Raw genomic sequence first — 12,415 nt, 5'->3', positions numbered from 1 at the left:
CGGGCAATGTCCGCGACCCTTCCTTCCGGTCGCGGCACGTACAGCGGCTCGTTTGCGCCGTCGTCCTCCCTCTTTCTCTCTGCGTGTTCGATCGGAGCTATCTGTAGCGCCGTTGCTGATGCAATCAAGCTCAGTCTCCTGTTGTGGTCAATTTGCCCCGGCCCGTGCCCATGCTCTGCCCCGTGCCTTCCACGTTTCCCTGGGTCTCCCGTCGGCTGATTCGCTTCTGTTCCCGCTGCCGGAAGTGCGGGTTCCCCAGCGCATGCTCCTGCACATCCAGCCTCACGCGCGGCTTGCTGTCATGTCTGCCCGCCTTCGCTCGCCACCGCTTTACCCATGTTCCTCCTGTTTTGTTCTTATCGCGCCTCGCACACCTTTTCCACGCGCTGGGCGAGCAACCTTTATTTCACCCTGACTCACAAGCAAGCGGGGAGCTCTTGGAGGACCTGATTGGAAACGTCGGAAAATAACCGACTACTAGTGCATGTTCTAGGACTACCTGCTCACCGAAGTTACCTTTCAGTTAAAAAGAAAAAAAAAACAAGTGCTCTCGGTAGGAACTTTAGCGGAACGGACTGATGATCGGTATTTTTCTCATCTTTGTACAGAGGATTCTTAGTCGACGTCAGAAATCCTGACGTCAAGCTCGGCAATCTCTGTCCCTTCTCAGTTCGCGGAAATCCGGCATCGCCGCGAAATCAATGCCTTAACCGTCGTCAACAGAGTGGTTATAGCGGTCCGCTTGTATGTCAGAAAACGCATGCTCGCGTGTCCGCGGCGTTCCGAAAAGAAGCATATCGGGTTCGTTGATTTCCGATGGCGCTGCGAACGGCGCTGTCCTCTCGTGTGCCATTGCGAAAGCTGCAGTGGGCTCTGACGACAGACAATCTTTGGGGCCGCCGGCATTGTTCACGTATAGCAAACATCTTTCCTCAGCTGTTGAGTGGGCGAACTTGTTTGAACTCCGGTTGCTGTGAGGATGGCCGTTGTATGCCAACCCGGGAACAAACAGTGCGGTGCGCTATCGCGTATGTGTCCTCCAGCTCTGTTTCGCAATGTGAAAAACTGTCGGCGCTTAGAGGCTTTTTTCGTAACGACGCAGCGTTCGAGCGGTTACTGTAATCTTGAAAATGTGTCGCAAGTTTTTGGCTTCCTTTGTGGAAATGGACGTCATGGCTTTGTATATAGACCGTTCGTATGCTCTTCTCTATACGTTTTTACATGTTTTGCAGTGTTTTACGTTAGGAACCTCCGCATGTTTTCAAAATCACGGTACACCACAGAACCGTTTTGACCATGCACACAACGTCAAGTATAGGTTGCATGACTTTTTCTCGGCGGCAAGAAGCCGTTGAACTTTGCAGAGACGCCTCTCGGAAATTGTTACTGCGCCGCGTGGAACTCGAAAACCTATTTTGAAACGAAACATGATAATTCATGCAGTCATAATAGACCGCTGGAATGATAATACCTTGAGTGTTTAGTGCAGATGTGTAATCGACTGTTCTTTAATGGTTTCACATCCATTTATGCGTAATCGCTGAACAAGTGTTGAATTCGTAAAATCTTTCGTCCCTTCCAAAGTGCGCCCGTTTTAGTGCATACCAGGAGCATTGCTGGCTCACTGTACGCGTATTTACTGATTTTTTTGGGGGGGGGGTCTCTGTCCTTTCTTGCATTTCTACCGCTGCCGCATTTTACGACCGTCGCGCTCTCAAGGTGCGGCTCGGAGGCCGCACTTCCCGTCGTGCATGGAGCAATGCAGCTCCGCATAGTGTCCAAGCGAGCGCTGCGCCGTGTTCGTGTTTTGCGAAATCCCGAGGTTCACTATAACGAGCGGGTCCCGTAAAATTGCGTAACATGCCTTGCTCAGGTTTTTTTTTTCGTTGTTGTGTTTGTTGCGCTGTCAGATATCGCGTAATGCCGTCATGCACGGGGATCCCCAGCGGCCGTGACTGGAATACCCGAAAATTCACACCACCTGCGCAGCCTGAAAAAGCGAAATGAAACGCGAAATGTCGACTCCACGTGAACTTACGCCAGATTACAACTCGCGGAAATCACGATGCGGAACAAGTGAGCTCTCGCGAAGTCCGACCTGCGCAACTTTCCGTTCACGCTTGAATGCGGTGGGCTTGTATACCTCTGCACTGCATGTAGGCGTACTGCGCAGTCGTGGACCGCCGTTCCCCTTGGAAGTGCGCACCGGTGTGACACTAGTGGTAGTGGCGGGCGTGTTACTAGCGCAGTAAACTTTCCATTCTCGTGCCCAGCTTGCGCTTCTTGTGTGCGCCAGCAAACAAAAGTTTACAGAGAGCGACATTGGTCAATAAGCCTAATTTATTCACATCCGAGGAGCGTTGCTTGAGGCTCAATGGTGAACTGTGTATTCCGCGTGCCGGACCAAGAAGCATGCTTCTAATTCCGCAGCCTGCTTGCGAAGACGGTGGTGTAATGATTATTTACCGCTGATTTCGTTTTTCTAAATTTTTGACTGCAGGTATTTGTTTTGTACGCTAATCTGTGAGCTCCTCCTACACGTGTTTTTCTTTTTCTTTTCCTGTACGTCTCATGCAGTGCAACATTGTGCTTGTTAAAGGGTGTCGGTCCAACCTGTTCTTTCGGTTCTGCGCATTCTCAGCTATAGAACAAGGAAAACATTCTGAGGCTAAAAACAGCGCTAACGGGGACGAAGCAGAGAGAGGGACACGACGCTGACTATCAACCAAGTTTTATTCCACGTTCACCGGTTAAATACATCTCGTTCGTTCAAAAAAAGAAGAAAAAAGAAGAAAAAGAGAAAGAGGGAAGGCGGGATAGACAAGAAACCACGTGGCATGAGATTATGCATTCATACACAGATAATTAATTTCGCTGTCGCGAAGTGAAATGGAAGGGATGCTGACGCACTCTTCACCATTTTGCCGAATGTTGATGGCTTCTTCAATTTCTCTCGTCCGTTGGTCTGGGTAGGTAGATATGAATGTGGTGTTGCCAAGTCGGGGAGCACATTCATGCTCTCGGCAATGTCTTGCCAGTTCACTGCTGATGGCGCCTTTCAAAGATCTTTTATGCTCTTGCAGCCGTTCATTTAAACAGCGCCCTGTTTGGCCGATATAGGTGTGCCCGCATGACAGTGGTATTTGATAGACGACGTTTTTAGTACATTTCACGTGCATGTTCTTGTGCTTCTTTTGACACTGCTTCCTTCCCGTTCGCTCACTGTTTACCTTGGCACACATGCTGTGTGCCATGCTGTGTGTATGAATGCATAATCTCATGCCACGTGGTTTCTTGTCTATCCCGCCTTCCCTCTTTCTCTTTTTCTTCTTTTTTGTTCCTTTTTTTGCACGAACGAGAGGTATTTAACCGGTGAACGTGCAATAAAACTTGGTTGATAGTTAGCGTCGTGTCCCTCTCTCTGCTTCGTCCCCGCTAGCGCTGTTTTTAGCCTCAGATCATGCACCAACCAGCCCAAATTTCCACCCTTTTGAAAACATTCCTTTGCAGTTCTCTGCAAACCTCTTTCGTCGTCCCTCAGGTTGGCTTCCTCGCGCTGCACGTTGCCGTAAATATGGTGTTACTGGCTATCAGCGAAACGAGGATAATGTGCTGAACACGCTTGCTTTTGCTTCATGGGTGCACGTGATGTTGTTCTGTTAACCACGCTGATATATTACGCATTACATAACACACGAACGACGGGTATTATGCTTTAAAAAATTGCTGCTCTGCCATTAGTAGGGCTTGCAACATTGGGATGAAGCCGGCATAGCATTTATGAAAGGGGCCCATTTTGTGGGGGTCCTATGATTCAGCATATAGTATCTATGTTGCTGACTAAGGGCACGAATGATACTTTCGCATGCTGCACTCCTGACACACCTATATAGTACGTATGTCGTAGTAGGGGTACTTCGCTGTCACCAAAGTTCCGAAATTGTTGTGACTTCAATGCTTGCTTACATACTTTACTCGCAGCGAGTATGTACAGCAGGGACGAGCCGCACACGAGAAGCTGATGAAGCGTGCACAGTCCTCATCTTGTATAACCTGACGCCGCCATGGTATCGGTGGAAGGCGCTTTCCCGCGTCGGCTGCGTTCGTTCGCACGCGGGCCTTTCGGGGCTTCGGCGGCTGTAAAGGTTCGCCACTGTTTTCGCGCGTGCCGACTTAGTCTGTAAGTTCCACCGTGGTGCTTTCATGTGCGCGCCGTGGCCGGTCTCGTGCGAGCCGGCTGCTTCAGCTCCGATCGATGCAATTGGTCTGCGGCAACGCGCGAACAACGAGGGACCGCCTGCGCGCGTATACTGGCGCGCTGCGGCGTGGAGCAGCGTCGGAGTTTAACGCTAGTTGCACGGCGCGTAGCACGCCCGGCTGTGAATGCGCCCTGACAAGAGCGCTTTAACGGCTTCTCTAATAAACGAACCGTGAGTGCGGCGCCCGGGAAGGAAGAAAGGCAGCTCGCGTAGGGTGTGGGGGGAGCCGGGGTGAAGTGCGCTCGTAAATGGACCTGCCGACTTGGCTTAATTACGACGCTAATGGAAAGCCCCTTTTCTGTCCTCCCTTATGTACGCGTCGCTTTTTGCCTCCGGTCCCGGCTGGGTGCAGCTTCAAAAGCCCGCTGCAACCTCCGGCCCTTGTGGGAGGCGCCCGGTGGCGCGACTTTTACACACTTCGCCTAAGACGACCCGAGTGCGCGAGACCGGTGCAGGGGAAAGAATAGCGCTGTCGGGAACGAACTGCCCCGCGCCGTTAAGCAGGGACAAGTGACCCGAACTGTGCCGCCGGTGTTCGCTGTGTCATAACTTTTCGCTATCTGCTCGTGAGCGGGAGGCGTGCCTAGGACGCTTCGCTTTTGTTGCAACAACTTTCTTGCTTTTTTTTTTTACGAAGGCGAACTGACAGAGAGAAGTTTCGTTTTGCTGGCATCATCTAGTTGCCATTTCATTTACAGTTAATACCGGTCTCAGGAGACGTTCGCACAGTTTTTGTTCAATCGACATTTTTTTCGCCTGTGAGGGGACAGGGGTGGACAGGAGGATGGTCTTGAGGAAAGGAAAGGCGTACAGATTGCCTACTCGGGGCGGGCACCTGAACCCGCTGTGAGCGAAGGTATTAATGGTAGAGTTATGCGGAAGAGAGAAGAAATACAGCTAATACCATGGATTACCCTCGAAGGAAAACAAAAAGGAAACGTATAACACAACGTCATATTTACTGATTCTTAAGAGGTCCTGACAGCCAACCCGCTCGGTAATAAGTCTCGTTACGATACATCCATGTACATATCTGAATGCCGGCTCATTGTACGCCAGCATGTCGTATTGCGAGAATGGTCCAGAAGGACTCAGCGTTGTGCATGGCTGTTTTCACAGGTGATAAAAAAAAATAGGAAGTTTAATTCTGAAAGCGTTCCTTCGAACTCTCCTGGTACCAAGGGATGCTTATCTTATTGCAAGCTCCGCCCTTTGGTATATGTGTTTGTTTCGCATGCCGGACGTCTTCACGTGTGTCTTGAATATGCTTCCTTGATTCTGCGCAACACTCTGCCTGTAGCTAGTGTTTGTTTATGGGGGTTTAACGTACCAAAGCGACTCAGGCTATGAGGGACGCGGTAGTGAAGGGCTCCGGAAATTTCGACCATCTGGGGTTCTTTAACGTGCACTCACATCGCACATGTACACGGACCTCTAGAATTTCACCTCCATCGAAATTCGACTGCCGCGGCCAGGATCGAACCCGCGTTTTTCGGGTCAGCAGCCGAGCGCCGTAACCACTGAGCCACCGCGGCGGCTGGCATGCGTTTGATATAAGGAATGCTCTATTGAGCGCGAGTTCGATAAACGCGAACAGTTGTGCTATATTCTTGCACGGTATTTTCAAGGGGACGTTTTCTGATTGATAAACAATAGTTATATATATCCGGTTTCGGTATGTCCTTGGGTGGACTGTAGTAAGTACCAGGTGTATCACGTACGGTACAGACTATTGTAAGTTCAGTAACATTCATTTACGCTCACAAGAAGGTGTCAAATCTTGGCAGTATCACAAAAACCGTATTTCCAAAGGCGTTGCGCTAATGAAATAGCGTCGGATGCCAGAGATGCTGTAGGCATGTGATGAAGTCACTCTCCCAGAAATAAAGCGTGAAACCTAATCTGGCATACTGCTGCATCAGGACGTGAGCGAACAACCCGCCGCGGTGGATCAGTATAGCTTTAGGGTTCAGCTGCTGCTGCAAAGGTCGCGAGTTCGATCCCAGCCGCGGCGGCAGTGTTTCGTTGGAGGCGAAATAGAAATACGCCTGTATGCTGTGCGATGTCATCATCATCATCAGCATCAGCAGCCTGACTACGCCCATACAAGGCAAATGCCTTGCCATATATCTCTTAAACTAACCCTGTCCTCACGTGCGATGTCAGCGCGCGCTAAAGCACTCGAAGTGGTCGAAATCAATCCGGAGCCCTCCAATACGGCGTCCCTCATAGCTGGGGGTAGGACGTTTCGGTTTGAACCGAAAAAAAAATAAAAGAAAAAGCTATAAAAGTACGCCAAATTCAATTTTCTAGATTTCGTTTTCACCTAAGCAGGCCAGTATTCAGGGCATGCACGCAACAGCTAGCAAGCTGTCCAGTGGGAGAAAATTAAAGTACGCAAGACGGGTACGCAAGAGGCGCCTGTGTGGACCGGGAAGCTCAAAATCCTCGCCAAACGTCTGCTGGCGTATTGCTGTTTACTGTCGTCACCCGCGTAGGGGCAGTTGATTGGCTGAGCTGATTTCTCCATCGCGTAAAAGGACGCTGACGCGAAACCATCCGTAAGCGCCAGAAAAAATGTCCTGTTTTTGCTCCCAGGATGGTTGTGAGGAAGTTCCATCGCTGCCGTCAGCACGCCCTGTGGTGCCCTGTCCTGTCACTCAACTGAGCACAAAAACCCAGCGACAACATGACAACCGACTACCGACATGACAACCGTATTTATTTACTTATTTGCATATACCTTACAGGCCCCCAGACAGGCATTGTGTAAGGCGAGACCACATAAAATAGTTTGTGTAAAGTAGGTTTTCTTCGCAATGCAAGCTGCTATCTGTGTATTTTAGTTTAAAACAAGATGTTGCACTAATGGAACAGTATTGCAAAACTCTAGTTGAACAACGCTCGAACTTACCACATCAAAACAAAATATTGTACATGACGACAGCAGCAGTGAGGCAATCTTTTTGTGATTATAATTACCTCGGGCCGCCGCGGTGGCTCAGTGGTTATGGTGCTCGGCTGCTGACCCGAAAGACGCGGGTTCGATCCCGGCCGCGGCGGTTGAATTTCTTTGGAGGAGAAATTCGAGGCCTGTGTACTGTGCGATGTTAGTGCACGTTAAAGAACCCCAGGTGGTCGAAATTTCCGGAGCCCTCCACTACGGCGTCTCTCATAGCCTTAGTCGCTTTGGGACGTTAAACCCCATAAACCAAACCAAACCATAATTACCTCGGAATGATTTCATTAATTGGTTGTCATTAATAAAATCGCTGTTGTTGTAGGAATGGGGCTGACTGCCTAGTAGACATATATATATATATATAATAGGTGGAATTCTCTTCAGTTTAATCGCCGCCGCGGTGGCTCAGCGGTTATGGTGCTCGGCTGCTGACCCAAAAGACGCGGGTTCGATCCCGGCCGCGGCGGCTATAATTTCTTTGGAGGAGAAATTCTAGAGGCCCGTGTACTGTGCGATGTCAGTGCACGTTAAAGAACCCCAGGTGGTCGAAATTTCCGGAGCCCTCCACTACGGCGTCTCTCATAGCCTTAGTCGCTTTGGGACGTTAAACCCCATAAACCAAACCAAACCAAACCAAATCCCTTCAGTTTATGTTTCAACTCGGCATGAAGAAAGTCTCTTTACAACTTACAATAATTGTTTCATCATTTTAATTGGCGCTGAATTAATAATTGATTAATAATTATGTGAAGAAAGCTATAGTGTTATCGCATAAAACCGTAAAGTTAAAATAACAGTTGAATATAGGATTTTGCTACAAACGTAGACAAAGCAGCAGTATTAGCGCAATGAAGATTGGAGGTTGTATCTAAGGTTGGCGAACTTGGAGCTATATGGTAGATACATGTATATGTGCTGCATGTCAGGATCGATCGTTGGTAGTACGTTTTCTCCTTTAGCTTGTTTGTAGGAACTTCGCCCTCGCACTGGTATTCAGTGTGCATACAGTACTTCGTCATCTATACAGTCATTCTATTGACGAAAGTCGCAATATCGTTAGGTAGCTTAATCTCACAGATAACCATTATTACCTTGCATTCCGTCGCATCCCAGCCGCCATTTCTGACTGCTCGCTCGAACCCCGACCACGCTGCCGAAGGTCAAAACAAATTCTGGCCGAATTAGTTCAACACAATGGTTTCCCTCCCAGGCGCGCCACTCACGTCGCATATATGAAATTGATCCATCTCTTTGACGTGTCGGTCAAAGTAAAAAAAAAAAGGAAAGCGAGAAAGAAAGTAACAAGATACAAAACGCGCCGGCAAGCACGGAGGCGTGGCGCTGCGGAGAGGGCGAGCGGATGCAGTGGCTGCACACTGTCTAGACAAACAACGCTGGAGCATTTCTTGGCCGCATTTCTCCCGCAGGGCGCGGGGACAAAGACGCCCGTCGCGAGGCGTGTGCCGCGCGCAACGGTCTCCGACTTGGTCTCTCGAGCCGCACGTGACAGAGCTTGTTCATTTTTTTCGATCTATAACCTGATCCTGCCGGCCATCCATCATCGTGTATAGAAATGAAGCAGCGGGCTCAGATGCCGCCCGCCTTCTCCGTCGGCGCTCTGCTCTCGCTCTGCGCTCTCTCTGTCCGGCCGGACACGCCGAAGTGCGCGCCTCGACCGACAGCCGTGGCCGCGCCGCCCGGGAGTCCCGGGGACGCGCGCGCGTTGCAGGCGTCCCTAGCGGGGATGGCCTTTGCGCTGCCCGATGGGGTTGCTCGAAGGTTGTAAGGGCCTGCGCGAAGAGAAAAACGAAGCGAAAAAAGTGTCGGCAGAAAAGAATGTTCTAGTCGTGATGGAAGAAGCTGGGTTGCGAAAGCAGGCACTCCTAACCACGTGGAAAAGAAATACCGCGACCTTTCTGATGGTCTCCGCGTTGCCTGGGATTGAAGCAACCTTCAGAGCGACTGTAGCTTCTGCTTTCAAATACATCTTCGTGCTGGTTACCGTCTTTAATGTACTGACCTTCAAGGCTAGTCTCAACGTACGCTCCCGCTAGAGTACTTTTACGGAGCCTCAGCATCTCTATTGAGATCAAACGGTTTCCTTTTCACAAGGTAGTTATAGATGGCTAAGAAAAAAAAAAAAGCTGTTCGGCTGCTTCTCATACTGAGTGCCAACGTAATAAGGCTCAAAAGGGTTGAGAATTGGGCGAGTTGGAACTTTGTCAGTTGTTAGTGAGCACTTGTGTTGTTGTCACTCTGTCTCTGTCCCTGTCCCTGTGGTGCCACACCAGTATGTAATAAGGCTGCGTCCTGTCGCAGCACTACCTTACAGTGCCTGCGATAGCACACAGAGTCTGCGTACAAACGTCTTTGACATACCTTCGAAGACCTCTGCAGTGTTTTTCGTATGCCTGAGGTACCTTTACACCTTCTACAACCTTCGCCTACTTTGATTCAACGTTGGACACAACTTTCGTTCAAGTCCACCCGCAGGTGGAGACGAACTTCCACTCAACGGGACTCGTACTTTCTCCTCGGAGAGCTTCCCCTCTCCGCCAGTTCTCTGCACACGTGCACAGTCACGTGACAGATGGTCCTTTGTACTCTTCCTTCACACGGCCGTCTGTAGGGTTCTCGGTGCTACGCATGCACGCACGTGCGACCGGGCGGTCTGCTTTCGAGTTGGGTCGAAGGAACCACATGCGAGCTGTTGCTTTCAGAGACTGCATGCAGCAAGTCGCTCGGTTACCCGGGATGTTATGCTTGACCGCGCCACTCGTTCTGCTGCAATATGGAAAACATTGCTCATTCCAAAAGGGCTCTGTGGGGAAACGTGGGATGTCCTTTCGAAGACCGCGGAGTGCCCTTTAAGACACACGGACGACAAGAGATGCCATGTTTCTGTCGCTGGACAGCGACGGTGCTCTAGGTAAACAAATTCTCCCGAAAATCTGGATGCTACTGCGGAGACGAGAGACGCCTCTTGCCCTTGCTTTTGGTAATTAACTCTGCAGTGTGATCGGTTGAAGGAAAAAGATTATATTTTAAAATGCGCCACTTACCTAGCTTCTATTAGCCTCAGTGTTCCAGGCTCCACGTGCGCTGGGAGCCAGCGGCGCCTGCGCATCGGCATGTGGGTGCTTGCACCTGTCGCTTCAATGCAGCGGATCGCTGAAAGGCATCGCTTATCGCGCTGTGGTAAAACTCTCAACCGGAGCCTTTTTCTTCCTGTCATCGCATACCACAACCCTTAGGGCTGCCTTTGGACGCTAGCTACGTACCCGCAGCGCGAACATGCCCTGTCTTGCCCGCGGTACATGCGCATTATAGCTTGCCACTGTCGCTTAGTGGGAGATTTTAGCTGACTGCTAGAGCACTGCTTCTAGCGTTACCGGGCTTCCAATGATTAGGACATGCGCATTATGCACGTACCCAGCTGGCGCCCGCCGGTGGCGGTAGCGGTGTGCGGAAACGTTAAACTTTACCACTGTATACTGCCGCCTGCGTTGCCTGGCGGGTTTACCTTTGCCCTTCAAGGTTGCTCCGAGCTGTTTCGGAAAGGGATCGGTTTTGAGTCAAGTTAACCCTCGGTTAATTTTAGCCAGACTGAGGCTCTATATGGAGAGACATGATTGAAGCTAGCTTCCAAGTAACAGTATAATCTGGGCGTCCTTTATTTCTTTCCCCAGCCGACGTTAGCCCCTAACTACGCACTTGTTTCCTCTTTTTAATGTCTGCTTGGGTGGCAACGCCAGCGCAGCTTACACGCACATGCTTCCAGTGACAGCAGCCATACAATTATTTCGTGTGTTCCGTGGCGTCTGGGCGTGTGCTGTGTGTGTATGCGCGTGCAATTTGTTAAACTGAGTAACGATTCCGCACGTCCGTGTATGAGCAGTGTTGAGGGAAGAAACGCCGTTATAAGTTGACGAAAGAACGAGGGATTCGTTTCCCGCCATTTCCCGTCCAAAGAAATGAGTTTTAAGCGTGAGGCCGAAACGAAAGAAAAGAAAAAAAAAACGCGCACGCAAACACTCACACAGCGGGAAAGCCTGCAACGCTTCGTTAAACGGGCCTGCGCGTGCAAGAAAGCGAAAAATTAGTTCCGCGCGCAGTGGCCATTTATGAGCGTAAAATAGCGGGCCCCCTGCACACTAGACATGTTTGCGTGGCCGGGACGAGCGAAATAATAACGTGTCCCTGCCCCCTGGCTCCCTGTGCCCCCGCTCGCGGGGTTCTTCCTTGTGCATAAACCAAAGCCTTTCCTTTTATTTATTCCTTTCGCCCGGTGGAAAACACAAAGAGGTGGGAGCCCGCGGCGGTGTACGGCCTCCCGGTTTATTACACGTCGGTCGCGATGTGACGTCGCGCTGTCAGCGGCCGCTGCGCCGACCGGGGTCGGCATCATCCTGGCCATATCCACGCTCTGTTTTCTGTCCGCGCGCCTCGTCTCTCGGCGCAGCAGCGCTTTTGTGGCCCGGGGCTTCGCCTCTTGATGTCCCCCCCCCCCCCCCCCCCGTCATCCTCCGGCGGCGCGCACGCTGCATGCCGGATCAGTGATTGAGAGACCTCGCGACCTCATTCATATATGGATACGCTCGCGCACGGGGAGATGATTACGGCGGCACCAAGGCGGGCGCGTCACTGGGCGTAGCGCTGTCGTGTCACCAATAATATATATGGGGAAAAAAATAGGATAGAGAGGATATCCGTATCTTGCCAAAATTTACAGAAGAAAAAAGAAAACAAGCAATATGTTTACGCTTTTTTTTTTGTCGCTCCGGTGACGAAGAGCCAGCGACTGCCGCTGCACTGTTTGTTTACTTTGTTCCCTTGCAGTGTTTGCGTGTACTTGTGAGATTTTTTTTTTTTTTTTTAAAGCGAGAGGCTTGGACTTTCAATCGAGGAGGTGCCTCTTTAAAAGTCAAGAGCGGGGAAGGTCGATGAGAAAGTCGCGCGCTGTTCGCCTGCGCGTTTCATCGGGGTTTGACGTTGTGTTCTATCACCGTCACCGAGCGAATGGGCGCCAAGACGCTGAGAAATTGTTGTTTCCTTGGCGAGGAAGCAAAGTTGCGCTAGCGGCTTTGTTGTTGTAAGCGAAACACGCGCCCGCTTTATTTACTGCGGGCTTTTGTCCGCACCGTGCCTGGGCTTTTCGTGGGAGATGCGAGCTGTCCTCCTTCAGCATTAACAC

At 50.6% G+C, this 12,415-nt stretch overlaps 1 protein-coding gene across 6 annotated transcripts in view; it reads left to right on the top strand.

The window, feature by feature from the left end:
* The window catches only part of LOC149352402 (uncharacterized), a 561,538-nt gene that overhangs the window by 441,227 nt on the left and 107,896 nt on the right, over nt 1–12,415 (top strand). The gene's annotated exons all lie outside the window — the stretch shown is intronic.

The sequence above is a fragment of the Amblyomma mixtum genome, chromosome 3, assembly GCF_055824585.1.
Source record: "Amblyomma mixtum isolate Tamu chromosome 3, ASM5582458v1, whole genome shotgun sequence".
NCBI lineage: Eukaryota > Metazoa > Arthropoda > Arachnida > Ixodida > Ixodidae > Amblyomma > Amblyomma mixtum.
Note: the sequence above shows the minus strand (reverse complement) of the source record. Positions and strands in the feature narration are given on the sequence as shown.